At 40.0% G+C, this 24,299-nt stretch overlaps 1 protein-coding gene across 1 annotated transcript in view; it reads right to left on the reverse strand.

Moving 5' to 3' along the window:
- Positions 1-24,299, reverse strand: part of LOC146325665 (plexin-A1-like) — a 401,996-nt gene that overhangs the window by 344,125 nt on the left and 33,572 nt on the right. The gene's annotated exons all lie outside the window — the stretch shown is intronic.

The raw sequence follows: 24,299 nt of genomic DNA on the forward strand, positions 1-24,299 counted from the left end.
ATTAAAGGATCCAGCCGACAAAGAGCACATACGCACACAAAAATACATACACACTTCGAACACACACAAAAACGCAACCTGTGACACAAGAGGGTACGCAGCAGGAAAACGTGTATGTGCATACAACACAAGTAAAAAAGGAGACCTATACATGCAGGGTGAGCATCGTGATCGCAGGTAAACATCCATAAATTACAAGCAGGGCTGCAGGGAGAATCCTATAGCATATTTACAATAGAGCAACAGAGCAGAGAAATACAGGCACCCTGCTTCTGAAAAAGAAAGGGCAGAGAGGGAGAGAACTGGTCCAACACGATAAAAGAGGAGAGAGAGTGAGAGGGAGAGAGGAGTGAAAGCTATTTGGCTTCATACCAGTTCAATAGAAAGGCTGTGGAGATGGTGGGAAAGATTGCTAAAAGTGAAAGCTAAGAAAAAAAAGGGAGATGGACCATACACCCATTTTCTATATCTGCTTTTCCAGGTTCAGGGTCGCTAGGGGCTTGGGCCTAATCCCTGAATGCACAGCGGGAGAGGTGAAATCTTAAAAGTTCCAGTGCAAAAGCAACATGGCTGTTGCTTTTTTTTTCTCGGTTGAGAGTAAGAGATTGCTGGTTAAAGAGCATTTGAAAAGGGAGGTGAAATATTTTTGTCCAGGATTTGCTACCTTGAAAAGGTTTAAAGTTGGACTCCTGAAAATTACAAACACAAAATTCACATTATTTGCTGATGTCAGGAAACTGTTGAGCTTCTAACCAGTAGAGACTGATCCTGTTGTAAACCTGTTCAGCATCCACAGCCAAATCTTACTCTAACTGGCAAGTCACACCAAATGTAATCATTCTAGCAATCAAGTCCATTAATTTTCTCTGAAAGCAAGCAATATGTACAGCAATATGTGTAGGCATGGAGTGGCACAGAAGATGGCTTTCATTTAACTTGAATACTTGTAGTGCTGGCCACATGACAGGTAATCCACTTGGCTAAAGTCACTTGTGTTGGTTACACAATGCTCGCAGCAAGACAACACCAGGAAAATGCCAATAACAATACTAGTAGCCTTAAAGTCTGTTCAGTACCTTTTATGAAGGACACTTGCTTTGACCTTATATAAATGACATGACCTTGTAAATGACATGAGACATGGCCAACACTTCCAAGACTGACTAATTCTAAGACTTTATCAGAGCCTAAAAAACATTTGTATGTGTATCATCTCAGAATAAAATTAAGAGAAAACCATTCTTGATGCATGGTGAGTAACTTTCCTTGGAATAAACGGTCACCATCCTGGAATACGCATATCCAGTTCTCACAGTACATTCGTAATAATACATTTGTTTTCCTGACGTCACCTTCCTGACTATGGCGTCCCAGTGTGTCAGCTACAGCCAGCCTTAACAGATTGGTCATGGCCTTGCGCTTCATAATATGACATTGAAAATACACCTTTAGCATTATGTTTTGAAGGGCTGTCAAAGTCAGGTGACGTACTGCACAGGGCAAGAAAGTCTATAGATGGAAGAGTTCGGTATTGAATGCTTGTATCCAATAGTGAACATTGGATTATTTTTAACTTACTTGACTAACATACTTTTTTAACCCAATCCATGATCTTTTCCTTAACCGAACAAAGTATTTTTTTTAACCAAACTGAGACTCATGTTTGTTATTGTTATCATGTTGATGAAGGCCCCAACAGTGACAACAGAGGTCACCTGACAGTTGTGTACCATAACGAAAAAAGGTCACATGACTTTGACCTTTCTCGCACAGTCAAATGTGAAATGATTCTCAGCAACCTTTATTTTGAAAATCTACCTGGACTTGCATGCATATGCATGTGCAAAACTGTTGCTAGAGGGGTAAGTAGAGTAGAGTTGCAACAATGAATCAATTAGTCTATTCGTTGACAAGTATTACAATAATTGCCAATTATTTTGATAATCGATTCATCGGTTCAAATCCTCACATTTCAGAAAGGAAAGACAAGCCAAAATTTCAGCTTCTTAGATCTGAATATTTCCTGGTTTCTTTATTCCAATATGACAGGAAACTGGATTTACTTTGGGCTTTCTTTGGACGTAACAAGACATTTGAGGGCATTATCTTGGACGGAAGATAGTGATTAACATTTTTTTCTCACATTTTGTTTCTCACATAGATGAAACAACTCATTGATTAATCGAGAAAATAATCAGCAGATGTACAGTGTCATAGTTAGAAGTGTATATGTGACGTCTGTCAAACAATCATTTATCACTGGCACAGAAACAATAGCGGTTCAAAGGCTACTATCATTTAGGGCAGATTTAAACCAACCACATGGCCACTAACTGTCTAACCTTCTTTTCATTAGTTCGTTGGTTTGTCCTCGGCTAAATACAGAGCACAAGGCAAGGGCTTGTTTCATAATGAAGTTTGGTCAGCAAACTATTCTCGTCTCTTATTTCTGCTGCTGCTTCTCATTCCTCCCTTTCATTACATTCCTCTCTCTCTCTCTTTCTCTCAGACACTTCACTTCTCGTCAATGGCGTCTTTCATCTCCGGCCCAGCCATGATTGCAGTGGCCCAGATGACGATGCTGCTGCCTGTCCCATCAGGACAATACAGCTACTGTTAGCATCTTATACACACAGACACACACACACACGCACATAATGTGAACATACAACACACGCGTACAGTATCAAAAGCATTTTTTCACACCATCGCAGATCCTACAGATTTCACCACAAACTCATAGACATAACTGACATGAAACAAACCTGCCCACACACACACACACACACACACACTCATGCACCACACATGCACTTGTCGGACCGATAAACACAAGACACGCTTGAATAGAAAAGAGAAGAGGAAGTTAAACTTACTGTACTCAATGACATGTTAAGATGGCTATTTTTGCAGCATTTTCATCTCACCTCCTCTGATGTATTATGAATTCTATAAATAAGTCAAAACTAAGCAGCATGCATGGACTCAGTGGCCATATAGCTTTAGTAGCCAGTGGAGCTGAGAGCTGAAAGATGTCAGGAGCTGTTTGAGCAAACTGGGACAAAGAGATGAGAGGAAGGAGGAAGACGTCTGTGGACTGAAAAACATGCTTCTGATTTAAAAGGTTCGCTTTAATGTCTGAATTAGATTAGAGCAAAACAAAATGGTAGAGTTTATGGATGAAGAAATTGGTTAGAAAAGTGACTGTGTGCGCATAAACAACACTGAAGGCAAGACTGAAAAATGAGATAATATTCTAACAGGGTGCACGCAGTTCTCCTAATAGTGCGGGCACAGATCCCCAGTTGATGAAGGGGATGTGTCCAACCCAACTTATGAAAAACATGAAGTTGCCACCCCCAATAAACTGTCACACTACCTTTGGAAAATTCACACATAAACTCTTTTCTGGCTAAGCGGTCTGAACCAGGGGCGGCACAGTGTTGCAGTGGTTAGCGCTGTCGCCAAAACAGGAAGGCTCTGAGTTTGAATCCCCCAGCCAACAGTGAGGCTGGGGAGTCTGCGGCTCGGGCAGGACCTTTCTATGCAGAGTTTGCATGTTCTCTTCATGTCCACGTGTGTTCTCTCCGGGTGCTTTGGCTTTCTCCCACAGTCCAAAGGCATGCAGCATAATAGGTTAACTGATAGCTCTAAATTGCCTGTAGGTGTGAATGTGAGTGCAAGTGGCTGTTTGTCTCTATGTGTCAGCCCTGAGATCAACTTGTCCAGGGTGCACCCCGCTTCTCGTCCAATGTCAGCTGGGATAGGCTCCACCCCCCCTGCAACCCGTCAGGATAAGCAGTTATGGATGATGGATGGATGGTCTGAACCACATATGCCACTTTGTCCGGTGAAATCAAGCTCTGCAGTGCTGGGCCCCGCAGTACAAGTAGCTGTGTGGAAAACACTTCATCGCAGGTTAGTTACTGTTGTTACTGAGTAAATTACATGTGCCAATTGTGTCTCTAGCTCAAAGTGAAGCAGAGAAGAGTCTTAGCAATGGTGTAAGTAAAGTTTTTACTTTGAAAAAATATGTTACAACCTTAAAATACCAGCTTTTAGAATGGAGTTTGGTTGAACAGCCTGACCACTTGAAAGGTTGCTAAGAGGAAAAGGTCTTTTAACATCATAATTTCACATATATTTGTGAAAAGATGACCTACCGGCTAATACTGAACTTTGTAAATGGCATAAAGTAACATAGGAAGTGGAGCTTAAACCAGCCTGTTTTCTATTTCCCTCTGCTATTGTAAAAAGTTCACATAATAAGCACAAACTGCAATCAAAGTAGAGACAGTAGCTTCGCTCCACTCACTGTTCTCCCTAACTTGTAATGAGATCTGTGCCCTTGAGCCCAACAATTCATGTTCTAATTTTGTGATTAATAATTTGTTGTTTTTCTAACAAAAATTCATTTACAATTTAGAGATGATACATTCAATTACATTTATGGATACCACTGTATCAGTGCATCAGTCAGACAGTATGAATATAAGTAGTGGATGGGGACCCTCCAGGTCTGAAAGCGAAGCCAATGCACAAGTGACTTAAATCAGCACGCTGGTCATTTTCTAATAGTAATAATGGATAATAAAGCAGGTTATGCTTTAGGGGCGTGGCTACATTGTGAGTCACAAGTTGCAACTGTGTGTTTTCAGTCAGATCCAATCAGGATAGAGGAATAGCAATGCCTCCCCTGCTTCATCCAAATATGGTCATTTATGGCAAAGATGGTGGCCACAGTGCCAAACTCAAGGTTCAAAAAAGTTTCCAGTGTGTCTGAGAGTCTCCGTCTATAACAAGAAAAATGTGACAAAATGTTATCACTTGATATAACACGTTTTTAATTTTGCTCAATCTGATCAGCACCTTATCTGATCGAAGAAAACCTTGAATTAGCCTCCGCTGTGTGTGTGTTTGTGTGTGTGTCATGGCCATCCTGAAGCCCACCTGCCTCATCAGATGAAGCTGTAGCGGCGTTCAGGTCTATCCCGTGCTGATTTATTGCTGTTGGCACATCGATTGCGCACACAGCCACAGACCTTGGCCAAACACTTAGGCAAATTTATACACACCACTTCTTTAGCATGGAGCTCACATCCATGCCTGCTGGCCTCACTCCGTGACAGTCTGTGCGTTTGTGCGTGCGTGTGCATCCTGCGTCAGTTCAATCTTATTTACTACTAAAACACACACAGACACACGTCCAAACACATCGGCTTATACATAAACTGTATGTACACAAGGCAGATATGTCAGCCTGTACAGTACAGTACAAACCACGGGCAAAGTATAAACATTTACATTTATATCCTTTCCATTTTAAACACATTTCCTCTGGATAAAGTGCAGAAGACAGAGGAACTATAGGGGAAATAAGCTCGAACTGAACCACTTGGTATCTTCACCTGCATTTATCACCTAGTCGATAAAAGATAGCGAACCTACAGGTTTGTATTTCTACATATAATGAGAGTCATAATCATTTGGCCATGGCTTTAACCACAGATGACGATGGACTTTCAGCAGCAACAGCACCTTCAAGCAACCTTGTGCTGAAAGTTCAAGTTATTTGAACTTTAACCTTGCTTGCTGTCCACCTTTCAAAGTGTGTGCAGCCACTCAAGAGGCTCAAACATGTAGAAACCATGTCAGTCTCAGAGAGAGTCTGATTTAAAAATAAATGTAAATTGGTTTTTCTTCTGGCCTTGGGCCTGGTTCTTAGGACTCAGTCTGCATCCAAACAATCTTGGTGTGCCTCTCAGACTACTGATCATGTGAAGGAAGCCCTGTAGGCTTTCCACATGATCTACACATGGTACACGGTGCAAAGTGTAGTGTGTTTCACCTCTATTAATCGATTTGTCTTTTGCAAATTCACAGTTGCTTTAGTCGTTTTTCCAGCAAAGATGGCCAAACACATTGTTGGCTACAGATTTGAAATGTGAGGGTTTGAAGCTTTTCTTTATCCTGTGTAATCTCTGTGAAGAATTTGGTATCAGAAGTGTTCTTGTTCCTGTTTGTAGTCTGTTTGTAGTCTGAATAGTATTGACCAACCCTATTTGAGTAGGTTTTGGTTGATTGCAGGTAAACAATCCACGTGGAGAGCAGAAGAGCTGCAACACACTGGCCAAAATGCACTCTCAAAACCCATCTGCTATCATCTGAAAACCATACAACTTTATCTTAGATTTTTTTAAATGTATCTGCATTCAGGTGCACATACCTGTTTATAGAGATTAGTCTCCAACTCCATTCTTGTGTCTTAAGTTGCTAATTAGACTGTAAACAATGACCAGCACGCAGAGAGGAAGCCAAGACATCTCCCATTGACTGTTGCCCCGAGATGCTACATCATTGTCAGCTGATAACTGATGGGCGTATACTGTACGTCAAGAAAACTAAGCATCTTTGGGTTTTGGACCTTTTGTTGGGCAAAATATGTTGACATGTTATTGGTTGTGCTTTTAAAAAGGTCATAAATTGTACTTTTTATCAATCTACAAGGTGAGAGGTGAAATAGATTTTGAGCGCAGGGGTGAGGCGTAAAATCTAAGTAGTGCCTTCTGCTGGAGGTAAAACTGCTGCGATGTAGAAAAGCTTTGCTCTGTACTGGTTTACAGAGCCTCAGGTATGTGAGCCAACAAACACCGCTAGTTCAAATCCCTGGAATACCTTCTCTAACAAGTAGCAACATCCTCTTTAGTACCACGTCACACAGTTTCTTCAATCAAGCCTCAATATCTTCAGATAGTAGGAAAATTTCACACAATTATTACAGTAATATCACTTGATTCAAGAGGTTTGCGGTGGAAAATGTGCAATATTATTATCCTGAACAGGTTTTTTTTAACATAGTTTCCCACATAACACTCAGTGTTTTTTGTTCTGTTTTGGCTTATTATCAGATTCACTCACACAGTGCCATATATGCATTGATTATATATATATATATTAATGACATTTTATCAAAATATTGTGGGCAGAAGAGTGTGGAATTAATTGGTGTCAACAGCCAGGAAACAGCAGCAACCTGGCCAAAGATGCCACATCTCTAAAACCTCTCCATCTTGTCTTTACAGACCAAATTTTACTTCTTAAAAGTTCCCTGGTGACTTCTAGTATCAGTGTAGAGCTTTTATTCCATGAGTGGGAGCCTGCACTCCCACAAGGGGGCACATTCCTGCCAATGGTTTCACACTATTCCACTGATCTACAGGTGCCAATAACCACCAAGATATGCTGCACTGTACCAGAGAAGAAGACGAACATGAATGTAAAAAATGCAGGATTTAAAATACTTAGGAAAAAGGCTGACTCTGTTGAATATACACAATGCAAACGGTGAGCACAGTGGATGTAAACATGCCTTTTGTTTGTTTACAAGAAAACTCCACAGGAAACCTTTAATGCCATAAGGCAGCCATGGTTGCAAGCAAATAAAACCAAGATTAAAACATAAAATAAAATGTTCATGGTCATTGTGCAGGGCAGAGAAACTTTGAAAAAAAAAGTAATAAAAAGTTGTTTCAAATTAAGTTGCATATATCTGGAAGGACTGAAGTTCTAGCTGCTGTGGCGATATCTGAAAATCAATTAAAAAGTTCTACTGGAGGTCTGAATTGGAATTTTTCTCCTGCAACACTCTGACATCTGACACCAAATTGTTTGCTCAGATGCGGCAAAACACACGAGTCGAAGCACGCATACAAAATTTGATCTGATCAATTCACTTCTTAACTCCGGGTTTCTTGCAACAGATGGTAGCAAAGTTAAAGTAGCGGCGCAGGTCAGATGAGGACAGTGCAGGAGGCGATATGAGAACGGGGGCAGGAGGCGGACACACACTTTGAACGTGAGGAGATTTCTATTTGGAATCCATTTTCTGAAAGGCGTGATATTGACAAGTGCTAATACTGCAGACTGTAGTCGTCTCACACCCTCTTCTGCTGGCTTTTATCAGACAGACAGATAAGAAAAGACAAAGAGGAAGGGTGAGGAAGAGGAACTTGATTAAATAGAGAGTATACACAGACAGTAATTCAAACTGCAAAAATATCCCATTTAAAATTGAGAATTGTACTATCATTGTATCGGGGCTGTCCTGAATGCCATACTTTGGGCTTTTAAGCTTCGGTATTAATGAAGTGAAGTGTGATGTAAACTATGAGTGAGAGGAATATGATACCCAAATATTTTTTAAATGTTTAGAAATGTCCACCTTAATCGCAGGAAAATATCCCTAGTTTGACCAGAAACATTGCGCAGTCCACCTTCCACCTTCTCTTCCCCTCTCTCTTTCAACACATGCTGACTACAGTGGAACTGTTCATCCCAGCGGCGGTGTCGCTCGTGCTGCTGGTGTTCTGTCGGTCTGCATCCAGCTCGTGCTGCAGTGGCCATCTCGGCTGTCTCTACCTGTCAGGCAGACGGCGGTCTGAGAAACGACAGAAGCAGCGGGCAAGAAATTTGTCTGAGGCAGAGTCTCTCTCTGTCAGGGACAGAAAGGAACTTTCAGCAACTTCAGCTTGAGCTTGACACAGACCAATGAAACACCAGGGGTGGCCAGCGTATATAGTATATTAGGGATTAATATTTATTCTAAAAATGAGCACATTTTCCTGGGTATTCTTGGGAAATCAGCTTGTTCTCAAGGTATAATTTTGGCTACTGTTAGAACACACTGGTCATATTTCAAGCAACATAGCAACAATGAGAAACGTGGGCTCTAAACCGGACCACTTTAGTGTATCACCTGGTGGTATTAATCATTACTGAAGCAGAACAACACTTCTGCATTAATCAACATTATAATGAACATAATATGAGAAGAGTTTTGCTACAGCTGCAAGGATGAAATGCCAAATTCATCCAATGATCTGTCACTGTCTGTCTGAACAGCCTCATGGAAGTGGTATTTTCCATATTACAAACTTAACAAAATTTGTTAAAGCAAGTCATCTGATGTTTTCAAAGTCACAGTACGACACTGAGACAGATTCCATATTTGAGCTGCGATGTCGGATACAGAAGGTCTAATAACTTCAGTGATCACTCAGTTAAAAAGCAAAGCTCTAAAAAAGTTCTCACTCATTTGTTTTGAGATTTAGAATAGATTCTTCTGGAGATTTTGACCATCTTTCTTCAGTGATAAACACATTTCGACATAGCCAACAACTGTAGGTGAAGCCATCGTGTGCTGCCGGTATTTCACCCAGAAGTATTGTGGATTAACTCTGAATCCAGTGTTCTTGTGTGCTTTGGACTTGAACTTGGAAATATGTCTGGAGATTTTAAATGTCGCAGCAAACCACCAGTTGAACCTCAGTCCGGCACATTTGATCCCTCATTAAGATAGCGCAGCACACACAAGTAGTTCAGCAACAGCCTTAATATATTCATCCAGCTGCTACTTGGTACCAATTACGACCAAACTGGTTCAAACTTTCTATGACACAGTGTCATTTTCTTTATACTTAGAGAGATTAACAGCTCTAATCTGCTTTGCTTCAAAATACCGTCTCAAATTTGCAACTAAAATAAGATTTAGATACTGAGCAGAAGGCTTTTGTGTACAGTACAGTACTGTATCCTTTAATTATCTCCTACTCTGAGAAATCTGACATGAGGAAACTAGTCAGGACTAAATGAGACCAAACATCTTGCTAAAATGGGCTGATTTTTGCTCTACTGAAACACATTTTAGTGAGTGTGAACTCTGGAGCATCTGTTTATATTTAGCACAATGTTTCACTCAGTGTTTCCATGTACCAATATAGACTGCTGTGGCAGACAAAGCACTAACAGAGCCTTCATTTTAATTCCTGGTATTTTTCTTCATTTTAAGCCCATACCAGGTTTGCTCGAGTCAACTGACACAGGCTGATGTCTTTTAATTGCGTTTTGTCATGTTTTATCTTTTATGCAAAAATAATTGGATGACACTGATGACAATATGCCATGTCATCTAAACTAATTGGACCCTCTACTTGTGTGTGAATCGAATGAAATAAATAAAGTGTTTTGTGCGAGGCTCAATGAATAAAAAGAATGTGGGTTGGAACGTGTGTGTGTGTGTGTGTGTGCGCGCGCGCGTGTGTGTGTGTGTGTGTGTGTGTGTGTGTGCGTGTGTGTGTGTGTGTGTGTATGCGTGCACATGTGGGCTGCTGCACCATGCAGTGGAGACACAGTGGTTTCATTTACAGTCGCATTCCACAACTGACACACAGACAGCTGCATGCACACACACCAACACAGTGGTGGGCAAATCAGCGGAGCACTCGGCTTACCAAACACACACACACACACACACACACACACACACACACACACACGCTCAGATACATGGCAATCATTCAACATTAAATAATTCCTTGTGGTTCAACAGAGACTGAAACACACACACATTTTTTCCAGTAACAATAGGGATTAACAGGAAGCAGATGATACAATGACTACAGTTCATTCAGAAAAAATATTCAAACACACACATGCTTACATACAGTAGGAACACATGTACACAAATACACTGATGTAATCTTTTGTAAACACAGCCCAACACATGAGGGATACACATCAATATGTACGGAGACGCAAACACCTACAGAAACACCGCCATAGATAAGGACACACTGTGCACCCGCTGATACAAAGACTCGCTTACACACACTTAGTTTCCGAGCTGACAGGTGCGGCTCAGCCTCCATCACTCACTCAGACAGAGCAGTAAAAACCTACAGTGAACAGAGCTGAGTGGCTGAGCCTTAATCATTCTTAATCTGACCGAGTCTCCTCTACAATGCGCTCACTCTGTCTCCAAGCTCTCTGGAGGGATTTAAGGATTTTTTTCAGATAAAGTAAAACCCTGACAACTGCAGTGCGCTTGTTTTTGCACCCTGTAATGGACAAATCACCTGAGCTACAATTATATGTGTAACAGCCAGTGACACTCTTGGTCACTGACAGCAAGTCAGGTCTTTTTCTATACAACTAAAAGGTGAGAAAATTACAGATTTACAACAATAAAATTGATTTTTAAATCTGGCAGATACCAGGAAGTGTTTGAACATTGTTGGAAAATTTAGGGACAATGTAAGGGCACAACTGAATTCAGGGGTAGAAGTAACTAATTACAAATACTCATATTAATGTAATTAAGTCGTTTTTTTGGGTACTTTTATGAGTAGATTTTCGAGTCTGTCCTTTTACTCTTACATAAGTATGCATTGCAAGATGTAATCTACTTAGTTACTTTTAAAATCACAGTTGAGTACTAAGTACAATTTGAATTAATGTCCAAACCTTTTATCTGCATTTTTGTAGATGATCTGATCAGAAACAGACCAATGAAAACAAAGACATACTGACAAAAAACAAAACACTGCCGCAGCACACATTTGGAGGATGTTAATAATTAATCATTAATTGATTAATCGCTGTTCCAATCCAGATCCAGTCAATCCAGTTCCAGATCCAATTAAAAATGTATTCATGTATATTTAATCAATAGTTAAGGCAGTAATTTGCACATCATTTGACACTGTTTTAACTGGTGGAGACAATTTGTTGAATACGGAAACTAAAACTTGAGAAAATAAAGGAAACAAATTGACAATGAGGAAGAAAAACATGTTTAGTATCTTATAAAATATCGATGATTAATCGATTGTTAGCGTTTTTAACTACTGGAAATGTGCAGCCCCCCAATGCTTAAAAGTAACTAATACTCTGAGAATACTTTGTGGTTTTACTTATACTTGTAGTACTTACACTTAAGTACAGATGTCCAGTATTCTTTCCACTACTGACTATATTTTTGATCTTTCTGATAACCTTTTATTACATTGTGTCATTTTCTGGGCAGCACAGACATCTTCAAATTACTCATTTTGTCCCATCAACAGTATAAAATCCCTAAAATACTTAATTTTAAATTACATTAAAACAATAAAAGCAAATTCTCACATTTGGTGAAGCAAGAAATGCAGTCGAACTAGGGGGAAATACTTCTCTCAAATCCTCAGTGTCTTTTGAGAGTTATTTACCGGTGAGTTTTCATTTAATTTTTCGGTGTATTTGGTTTATTTCAATCGCTCTCGTCTGTGTGTGCGTATCGGCACTCTCACCGGGCCAGTCACGCTCCCATTAAGGGAAACACTTGCTATTAATTTCATACATGTAGGTGGAGAGGGCGATAATGATTGCAGCGATGTAGTGAGAGTTTTCCCAATCAAGGGGAAAAGTGAGTCGTGTCTCACTCAAAACACCTATTATGAGGCTGTAAGTGGTTAAATTGGTATCAGGGGTTTTATAATGGTTTTCTGATCATCAGAGCAACCTGACAACTCAAAGAAGACGACTTTGCTGTTTGGTTTTAATAATATTTTAGACTGATTCCATCTTCTAAAATTGCATCTGTCCTGAAAATAGCGTATTTAAATGGTTTCCATTCTTATGAAGTAGATTTGTATTATGTTTTTGTGTATTTTATTTTTTTTATCTTTGTATAACTGTTTCTTGTCACACAGTTCAAAAAACACTACAATCTACTCCACAGCAACAAAATATAATTCCCATTTTATCAGAGCTGTTGAAAAGTTCATACGTTTGTTTGGATTCTTTATTTGCAGAAATGTCAATAGCAACTTTTGTCCATAGAAATTATGAGTGTGCCACCAGCTCTTTGTTGCCACAAATATTTAGATCCATCAACTGCTACCTGTTGCATGTGTGTGAGTGTTTTCTAGTCTTTTTTCCTTTGAATAAAAGGTGGAGAGTAGAGTCAAAGCAGCTATTCAAGCCACTCTTACATAAGTAGAAACAAACAAAATAACAGCATGAATGTTCAGGGTTTTTTTTTCATGGCTCCTAATAGTTGGTCAGGACTGGATCTCTGTGAGTAACATGAACCTGTTAGCACACTGAAAACTCCAGGGGTAGCTCACCTCTGGCAGGTACAGACAAGTGGCTGATTCAACTGGAGCCACAGTGTATAAAGAACTTCAAGGGATAATTTGGATTTTTCAAAGTGACTATCAAACAGCCTTTTCCAAAGAGGAACAGCCAAATATCACTCTCTCCAAAGTGACCAGACTCCATTGGCAAAAATTCTATCTTGCTGTTTCTTATCTATTCTGCCTCGATCGGTTGGTTTGGTTGTGTTATTATGTGACTTTGGCGAATCCAAACAAACCCTTTAAAAGACTGAAGTCACACAATAACGCAAACAAACTAACAAAACGAGGCAGCGGTAGAGCAGCAACTCTTGTGTTCTGCAATGTAAAATGACTGTTTTTGCAAAATGAGTCTGGTGTTTGTGGATAGAGTGACACTACAATAGCTTATGTAAAGGTAGTTTCCATATGAAAAGGCTGCCTGACAGCAAGGTGAGGTATTGAAAATATTCTAACCGGTTGATTCCCCCAAGCACAGCATGTCCGCACCACAGTTCTGATCCGTCCTCCATACAGTCTTTTATTTTGAAAATAAACCAGATTCCCCTGCCTTTTCTGTGACTGACTTCCTGCCCGTTCGATCTGCTCTGTGCAAATTGACAAAATATTTCTTTATGCGCCCAGTTGCTCCTGGGGGAATCAGACGCATTGTGTAGCATGACTGCAATCAGCACTTAAACTGTTTTATTTTGTTTTTTTTTTTTAGGTCAGCCTCTTTTTAAGTGGGTAAAATACATTTTGCTGCCGACCTTGTCAACAGCAGTACATTCCTTAGCTGCCTACATGAGTATTCCTGCTGTAAACCTGCAAACAAAGGGCATCCTGACTAACATTAACTGTAAGTAAACTGATTATGGATAACTACCTCAAAAAATATCTGAACTATGCCTTTAACATTCTAAACTGGGTGAGATGAAGAGGGAAACAATTCTCCCACCTTGCTCAAAAAAGAGAAAAACATTTATTCCTCAGTCACATTCCTAAATTACTTGTACTGTTTCAAAAATGACTCCAGGGCTGACCTAAATGCTTCAAAGCTGCTACAGTTGTCTTGGTAATCGACATCCAAATCAGTATTTGAATGCTGTGGTTTTTGTTGTTTTTAAGAGAGGAAGGAGACATTACATCAGCTGCACTGAAAAAGAAGCAAAAGACTGTTAAAGAGCGAGAAATGGAGCTCCTCTGTGGCGTTTAATTAGTCTCTAAACCCACGCACATTAAAACCAGACATATGCACATGATACAAGCACACAGAACAGTATCTGCGAGCAGAAAAGCATCCTCGTGAGACAGCACTTCTGCTCCATGGGCACAAATGCAGTCCTGCAAGCAGAGGACTGTGATGGGAATGATCTCAACCCTCTCTACGTGCTTGTAACTGCTCAACACCCGCTTGCTCATGAGGTTGACTTCTGAGACTTTGAAGGTAGAGATGGAACAGATAGTGTGGGTAATTGTCACTGATGCTTTGAAACCCCAAATCTGACCCCTGTGGTTGAAAGAATAGTTAAGTAATTTGAGAAATATGCATATCATCGCTGCTGGGCTGAAAACCTTTTCTATCCAAAACTGTTACATTTCAGGAGATGAAGAAAACCCTGGGTTTTAAAACTAATTAATGCAGCTTAGTGAGAGTTAGTAGCTCTTTTTAATACTTTTCAGTGGTTAAATATTTGTAAAACCCACAGACAGGCATAAAGGATAGCACTGATATATGAAAACAACAACAAAGTAAAAATATGGAGATACAAGGTTTGCACCCAACAGTGACGATAATCACTTTATTGCCAAGAGTCAGATGAGAATATTGATACCACACTCAAGTGTGTTTGGTAAATGTATAACTAAAGCCAGGAGATGGGTAGCTTAGCTTAGCATAAAGACTGCAAACATCAATCCAAAAAAAGAAAACAATTCATTCAAGTTTGACCATCAAGACATGCTGTTCTTCTTCCTGCCTTTATACAAACACATAAACATTTCCTCTCCTAAACATGGACACAATCCTGTGAACACGTTGACATCCACACATACGCACGCTAATTGTCCAGTTAACAGGTGCTATGAGTGTGTATGGGGAAGTGAGAGAGAGGGAGAGATTTGTATGTGCTGACAAACCTTAAAAAGAGAAATTACTCTGCAGTTGAATCATTCCCATGATGGGTGTTGAACCCACTGCAATGGAGTGTGTGTATGTGTGTGTGTGTAGTCTCCAAAGAGGGGACCCTGCAGCTAAAGCCATTTAGAGGGGCTTTAAGTGCTTGAATAGGCCTAGAAACACAGTTCTTCATCAGGGAATCTGGCGTAGATAATCGAAGCTGGCTCCCAACCGCAGAACAGCAATTTTGCAGTTTAAGAAAATGAGAGGGAGAGAGCAATGAAGGATGGAGAGGTGGAGAGAAAGAGAAAACAACGTAAAAAAGAACCTCCACAGCCCATCCATTCCAAGTGTGGAAGAGGAAAATCACTGCGTTGCAGTCAGTGTGTTTGTGCGCACATGCATACAGAAAAAAGGACGGGGTAAGGAAACAAACTGACACAAGGACAAAAGAGGGGAAGGACAGTTCCCGACTGTTGCTGATAGGTCTGTGTGGAGACAGATGGGAAACTAAGTGCATACTGTAGTTTCATATCTGCAGGCGAGAGGAATATCACCATCTATCTTGGTTGAGAGACTTTATACTCACGCTGCAGTAGAAACTTGTTTTATTGTCACGGCTCTGCTGTAACGCTGGCTATAAACTGGAGCAGTTAGTACAAATGTTCAGCTGCCATTAGGAGGGCGGGGACATAAACACACTGATTTGGCAATGCCTGTTGTGCATGAGACTGACTGGAGCTGGATTGATGATTATTTTTAATTACAATCTCTTGAATTAGTGCAGTTGACTAGAGACAAGAAGTTTATGAAAAATATCATTAAATTGGTAATGGAAATGAAAATCATGAAAATAAAGAAAACGGAAATGTTAAATAGATGAACCAATACACACAAGCATACAGATATGTACCCATATACATATACATCAAGTATACACAGTTGTATACTTGATGGATTCCCTTTATTTATATCTATATGCCTCAAAGATGCATGTCATATATTAGAGGTGGCGGTAAAATTACTATTGCAATATTTTTCAGGCCAATATTTTATTGAAACACAAATGCCAAGTATCTATATCTAACTGTATAAATTATTAATTTTGCAAACACAAAATAAACTATTTGACACTAGAATAATAAATTCAATTGGTCACGATCAGCGCGATTGGTTGGTCAGTCTATCTGCTTGACAAACTCATTTGAAATGAACAGGCTAAAAACTTTTTAGATAAAACAGATGCTGACAAATACATGTACTTATATTTTTTATATTTCATTGATTTTGTATTTCACTTTCATAAAGCTGGCGGACAGATTCAAAACAAAAAAACTGTCAAGTTAGCAGCGCTATAGTGCTTTGAGCTAAATGCTAAAGTTGGCATGTTAAGATGCTCACAATAACAATGTTAACATACTAATATTCGACAGGTTTAGTGTTAACATTGTTCATTACCATAGCTTAGGTGTTAAGATGCTTACATTTGCTAACTACCACTAAACAAAAAGTACAGCCACAGTTTTGAAGGAATAAACCAAAATCATAGTCAAATTTTCACCTGACAAATTTGATGTTTCTCCCCGGACCCAAATTTTTCACATTAGGGACAAACCCTGACAGGATGTCAGAATGTCTATCCCAGCTAGCAACAGGCTAACATCAGCAACCGCAGGAAACACTGACGAGTAATGTTAGCTTGCTAGCATCACACTAGTCACCAACTAACAGACACACAAATGCAAATGCTACACAAACAAACACATGACCGACTTACTTTTCCACAGTCAAAACAGTGTCTCTTGAAAGTCTCTAGTAAAATGTATCACAGCACTGTTGAGCATTTTACTCTCCAGGAAATGCTGCTCTCAAAGAAAAGTGAGCCAATAACCAAATTTGTTGCAGTTCATCCTGAGAGGGACACGAATTCATCCAACTGTTGCTGACATTTTAGGAAAAACAGAAATGTCGACCTTATAGTAGCACCAGAAAGGTCAAGAGAAAAGGGGCAACTATGATTGTCTGACAAACTTGTCACAACCCGTCAAATAATGTTGAGATATTTGTCTGGATAAGTTCCCTCCAATATCATTCGAATGAATCCTCAGGGCACCATGGATATCTGTACTAAATTTCATGGGAACACAATGAATAATTGTTGAGATATTTCAGTCTAGACCAGACTGGTGGATTGACCAACCCAGGCTGAGATATTCTGACTTTGGCTCAATAATGTGGGTCAAACTTCAAAAAGACTGGATCTTATCAGCCCAGAAAATGCCCACGTTATTAACATCCCAGTTTGTAACACAGACTTTCTGTTGAAAAGTCTCCAAGCCAAAACCCACACGGTCCAAAGCCCCCATGGTGCATTTTTCAGAGGGAAAAGCAAAGTGTGTGGGGCTACATGTTTTTAAGAGATCATTTCCTGGAGACTTTCATTTCCTCCTGTAGGTGTCGGGTGATTGACAGGAAGCAGAGTGGAACATGATGCAGCACGGATAAAAACACTCGATGCCGCCACAATGTAATAAGGATCAAACACAGATTTTAAACTAAACCAAATGATGCCTCCATGTTTATTGTCATGGATTATCCTCCTCTATGGAAACACTATTATTGTCTAAGTTGACTTTTTGCTTTTTGGTTTCAACTCTTCCCCAAAAGCCAAAACCAAAATCCCTCTGCTTAGAGGTTAAACTTGCTAATGTACCTGGCTCTGATTGCAGAGGGTGCATGCTGGTTTCTTTTTAGCATCAGGATAGGTTTTCTGACTCAGCTGCACATTCACTATGACTACAGGGAACTTTAAACATCCCTGTCCATTCTGTACAAGTTGTGCAATTCAGTGTAACTGAGAGCTTTCCAGGTTCACGCTTGAAATCAACCCTGCAGATTACAGAGGCGAATTCTCCAATGAGCCTTAATTCAACTCTCTATCTCTTCAGTCTTGCTGAATTCCCAGCATGCATGATTGTTAACCGCTGAGTCTTCACAGCTATTCAGTTTAATGTGTTTGTTTTGAATTTTCCTCGTGTTCTGGTAAATACTGATTTGATATGGAAGAGTCAGGGACACCAATCACCCACAAGGCAATTGATAATAATCGTAACACTTTATTTTAAGTTTTGCATTTATAAGCAGTATATAAAAATGTAATACATGATTTATATCACACTATGATGCAGGTATAACCAGATTTAAGTATTTATTCATGTATTGTTATGCATCACACCCCTTCTTATGGACACCCAATTAGTCGAGGTTGGTGTAAACAGATAGTGAATAAAAACCATAGTAAAACACAGCTGACATAATAAAAAATGTGTCATCATAGGAAATGTTAAAGCTACTGACAAATATGATAGATTAATAAGGACTTGCTTATAACTACATTACAGTGTGTTATAAACATTTTATTAAGTGTTGTATGATATGTAAATGTGTACGCTGGTTATAAATACTAAATAGGGAGACTTTAAATTTACCCTTGTATATAACAAATTGATTTGCATACTTTTAAGTATTTTTAACTTATCCATTACAGGGTTAGAACAAGTCACAAATTGTATGAGAATGGAACAAAAGAACATCAGCAGGCATTTCTGCTGTTGCATTAGGGCAGAGCTCGACACCCAGAGTCTCAGGGGTCGTGAGGGGTAAGTATGCACATAGGCCAGGGTTAATAAAACAGTAATAAAACAGTAATAACAATGCACAATAACAAAATAAAATTAAAGACGACTTCATCATGGGTCATGGTTAAAGTGCATCTCAGCACAGGTACAAAAAAGGTTGCGTGACCAACAAGTGCACACTCTGCCTGAATAGAATCAATGCTCATGGTGGATCCACCAGCAGCACTGATGTTCACTTAGAAACTTTTACCTTCATTGATGACTACAGAGCACTGATTTAACTCATAACTTTGAGAAGCGCAGCGAGGTCATGTGGACTGTTCATTGCAAATAAACGAGATAAGAAGTTGAACGCAGAGCAGATTTGACCACGGTCGAGGCTCACCTAATGACATTTGCGGTCAACAGGGACGGCATTGACTTCTCTGTTTCCCCGCCACCAAAAGTCTACAATAACAATAGATTTATCTCTTTCTTGCCATAATATCGCACTGACACCATTTTACTGAAACAAATACTGTTAATCTAAAAAACTTTCTGCTAAATATAGTATATATGTATATATTGTGTAAGCAGTATATTGTCACTAACACTTTTAGTGACTTCTTTAACCTCTTGCCACAGAATCATCATATTCTTAAATCTTCTTCAGTATCGAAGTAATCAACGTACTTGGAAACACTGCTAACAGAAACTACTATGAGCTAATTTGACTACTTTTAATGGTGCAAATTTGCCAACATATGAAAAAATATTGGCATTTTATGTTGTTGTTTGTGCACTACTTTGTGTACTTTTACTACCCCTGCTGAATGTGCCCCTCTGACAAAACAACTTGCCCCAGTCTGCTGGTCTACAACCACCACTGTGGTAATGAAATTAATTTTGTGGCCTTAAGGTGCATCACATATTATCATATAATATTCTGTCTTCACCTTTCACCCACAGACACATTTTTTAAATTAAAAATGTAAAGCAGCAACATTAATGACTACATTTTAACTCTCATACTTACTTTTTTATTCCTAAACAATTTTGCTTCTACTTGAGTAAACTATTATAAAACTCATTCCATCCCTGCTAGTTTGCCCTGTACATGAAGTGTAAGCATGGAGAGCAATGGGCATGTTCTCAAAGCTGAGACTTTTTTCTTTATAAAGTTTAAAATGTACATCAAACGACACTAAAATGGCAGATATGAAAAGGTATTTCAGAATTTAGTTAGACACATACTAGACTGCCTGTATTAGTAAATTAGGATGAATCTGACCTCCACTTTTGAGCTTTATGAGTTCCTGTGAGACAATTTGGCTATAAGTGGCCTGCTTGGACTTTGAACTTAGCAATGTTGGCATCATAATGTAATGGTCAACTGAAGTGGCAGGTCCACTCTTCTGACAATGCTGCTCTGAACACAGTCACACTGTTTCAATCACTTAAAGAGGTAGTAAGAGGTTAAAATAACTCCTGCTGCAGATAATCACAATGAAAGCCTTTTGGCTGTGAAGTATAACAAGAGTGAAAAATTAACAGCAGCCGGGAGCCAAATGCTGGTAAATTTTGGTAATTGCCTACTCCATCAGCCACTCTGGCAGGTCACCAACCACCATTTGAAGGTCCTTCATGGTTCTAAAACCAAAAGCTGCTTGGTAAAATTACAACAATAGTGGGCAGATTTTGGAGATGTACCTGGTGCTTGTCTCCTGCAGACTGAAGAGGAAGTTTTCATACAGTGGAAATGTCATGGTGGTTTTCTGCCAGACAATTGCACAAGTCCCTCCAATCCGAGTCTCAAGCAAGTCCCAAGTTTTTTTGTCATGGGCAAGTCAAGTCAAGTCACAAGGTTATGTCGAGTCAAGTCACAAGGTTGTCGAGTCAAGTCAAGTCAAGTCGCAGATTATGTCAAGTCTCTCACTATTGTTCCTCATCCAAAAAAGAGCACGCAGTCTAGTCTGCATGGATTAAAGCATAACGCTGTTAATTTTATCTATTCTTACATTACATGTTTGATCATTTAGACCAAGGTAGATGGGGAAAGGCTACATTCCTGGGCCCAGGTTGGAGGGTGCAGGGGGTGCCAGGACCATAGATAAAGAAACTATATACTTCTATTTCTATATCTATGGGTGGGACCTCATTAAATTATGGAGTAATTATTTAAAATATTTCAAAACAGGCCTATTTGTGGAAAAACATCTAATATTTGAGTTATCATAATAGCTTTTTCCCCCCCTAGTTGTCCTTAATATAGTGAAGAACCCCCCCCCAAAACACACACAAATGGTTTGGCCATCAAACTTTGACGTTGTCTTTTTTTTGTTCAGTGTGCTCTATGTGCAGTCGGTAGAAGTCCGATGCACAAAGAAGAAAATAAAAGAGAAGAAGAGAAGAAGAAAATAGAGGCTTTAGAGATTTATTAAATATTTTTTAAAAAGGTGATGACCATAAAGCTGAGACCTTTACAGTCTATCGCTGAGACGAGCAAAGTCAACGTAGCGCAGGGTAAAAAAAACCTAACAAAACAAAAACAAACAGCGAAGCTATATGTTTACCAGCCTTGTAACGTAATACTGTCCAGCTCTAATGTTAACATCCATAGGTATAAAAGCCACGACACGTCATGTTTTTGACAGGAACAGCTGACTGACTGTCCGAGAGGAGGCAGAGAGAGGAGGAGAGCAGAGCGCTGCGGTCAGGTGAAGGAGGGGCTCGTTGCACCGTGGTGAAGCGGGCGCGCGAGGGGAGGAGAGAGAGAGGAGAGAACAGCAGTCAGGTGAAAGAGTGATGCGGGAGGGGCTCGTTTGTCGTGTCTCAAGTCGAGGGGAGTCATCAATCTTGTCTCAAGTTGAGGGGAATCATCTTGTCTCAAGTCGAGTCGAGTCTCGAGTCTCTGACCCTCCAAGTCCGAGTCGAGTTGCAAGTCGTCAAATTTGCGACTCGAGTCGACTCGAGTCCGAGTCCCTATGACTCGAGTTCAATTGTCTGTTTTCTGCTGCCTCCTTTAAAGTTCCCATGAAGTCAGAATCAATTTTTTTATCACATATGTATTGGGCTATGTGTCACCTATACACCAGTATTTGACCCAGCAACGACAAAAAACGTAATTTGGCAGATATTTAATAGTTTTTCAGTTTGTCTTTTCCTGGAAAAGTATTAATAACTGTTGATGACTCAACCTGCATTTGGGGATGTATGCATTTTTTTTCCTGATGGACAGATAGCTTTAGCAGCATGCTTGATGCTAAAGTAGCTAACCACAACTGCTAGCTGCCGTTAGCAGCCAGTGAAACTGGGCCCAGCAGCTTACCAGTTACCAGCCACCAGAACCAAACACAGCCTCCGAAACCGTCAGGGAATTCAGTTCCGAGGTTGTTTACGGAGGTTTTTTATGGAAAGATAGCTTTACTTGTTTTTAGATGGAGTACAGAAAGACGGCGCCCATTCAGTCCAATGAGAGCTGCTCATGTGGCTGGCACATGAGCCAAAAAAGTGTATTTTTTCACTGCAATAGTGCAAGTGGCCACTGGGAAAAACTGCCATCAAAGCCAAGCGGCAATCCTCGGTAGTTCACATTATACAACTATGGTACGTTAGCTAGCCAATAACTGCAATAGCTTGGTTAGCCATGAGTTAGCCACAGGGTGCTCAGGGCTTGGGCTGCAACTACTGATTATTTATCGATTCATTTGTAGATCATCTTCTTGATTAGCTGATTAGTTGTTTGGTCCATAAAATATCAGAAAATGATGAAAAATGTCACAGCCCAACGATATTCAGTTTACTGACATAAAGAAGTAAAGAAACCAGAAAAACTTATTGGTTCCTGTAAATGCCAAGTTCCTCCCTAGCTGCCTGTTTTACGGGAAATACATAACCAGTAAGCACTCAGCAAGTCATTTCATAGTAATGAGAAAGTGTCTTTCCTACTGCTGTGTTGTTTGTAGCAGGGCTTTTCATTATCTGACCCCCCGTCCTGAGACAACACCGAGACAGCTGCCCATCAAAGCAGCAAATGAAATGACAATAATATTGTCATTATTTTAATTCTCTGACAGTTATTGTCAAGAGGACCCTGTATTAAAACAGCACAGACACACTAATACACCCACACATGTAGGTAGGCAGGAAATAGTCTGCCCCTACCTGATATTGTGAGTGAATTACTTGCTGATCAGCCAGAATGTTTTTTTTTTTTTATTTCATTTTTCACAGAGAACCAAAAGCAGAACCTCTTGACCACGTACGAGTGCTCTCACACCCACAATCTGGAAAACACAGGGAGGTTATTTACGGGTACGTTTACATGCTCTCGCTGCTGTTTATGGTGCTATTCATGCTTCTAATCCCCTCCTCAAAGCCTTTATGTGCTAACTGCTAGATTTCTTAGGCACTAGCAGGAGTCCTACTTTGACGGCGTTCTGTTTTTCATCTGATAATATCATTGGATGCTGTATATTTAAAGAAAAAAAAAGCCAACAAAATGGCAGCCATACACGCATAAAGACAGCTATGTGCACAGCACACAGACACACAAACACACACCACACAGGAGATAATGTAACTGCTCTTTCTGCTGCCTACATTGCAGATGCCAAGCTTACAGAGGAGGAATATCACACTTGATTAAACACTGCCACTTGAATCAGCCACTCACACACCTACACAAACCTACACACACACACACACACACACACACACACACACACACACATAAAGACATATGCATACCTTAGGGCAAGAGGAGGCATCCAAAGACACCGCAAACACTCGCCAAAACTGTCTTCATGTGCATCTGAGGGTGAGACTGTGTGTGTGTGTGTGTGTGTGTGTGTGTGTGTGTGTGTGTGTGTGTGTGTGTGTGTGTGTGTGTGTGTGTGTGTGTGTGGCTGTAGATGATAGATGTGTGTGTGGATGCCAGGATGTCTGCAAATTGGTGTGTATGCACGTGTGTGTCATCTATCCGTATGTCATCTCTCCTCTGATGTGACCTTTACACACAGATATTTTCTTCCCGCCCTGCCAGCAACACTGCTAACACAATTACACTGGGCTAATGAACAGAGGACCCTGATAAAGTAGTACACACACATACACACACATACACACACACGTTTCCTCCATGCATATCAATCTCCCTGTAAAGGCTACATTTGCATCTTTAATATAAATGAAAGTGCTTATTAAAGTGCACACAGCAGTTCAGATCAGATGGAGGAAGAGCTCGTCTAAATCCGGAGCGTTTAACCCCTCGCGCTCCTCCATGCTCCTATTAAAACCAACCTTCTTTTCTCCTCTTTCTCCATCTGTCCACAAGGGTCAGACTAGTAAATCAGCTCGCCGGTATGGCGCTTTTGTTAAGACTGAACCCGGGGTCGTGTCTTAAAATTGCTTGTTTTGTCCGTCTGCAACACAGAAATATTCAATTTGCAGTCATTTAAAACAGAGAAAAGCAGCAAATCCACATTTTTGAGAAACAGGACCAGTGAATGTTTCGCACTTTTCAACAAAACAATTAAGTGATTATCAGAACCATTGTTCTGTAATGGATTAATCCACTAAAACTTATTATCCTGTCTGTCACTTGAGTATCCAGTGCTCTACAGTAAAAGC

This window comes from Lutjanus erythropterus, chromosome 6, assembly GCF_056507025.1.
Source record: "Lutjanus erythropterus isolate fLutEry1 chromosome 6, fLutEry1.hap2, whole genome shotgun sequence".
Lineage (NCBI taxonomy): Eukaryota > Metazoa > Chordata > Actinopteri > Lutjaniformes > Lutjanidae > Lutjanus > Lutjanus erythropterus.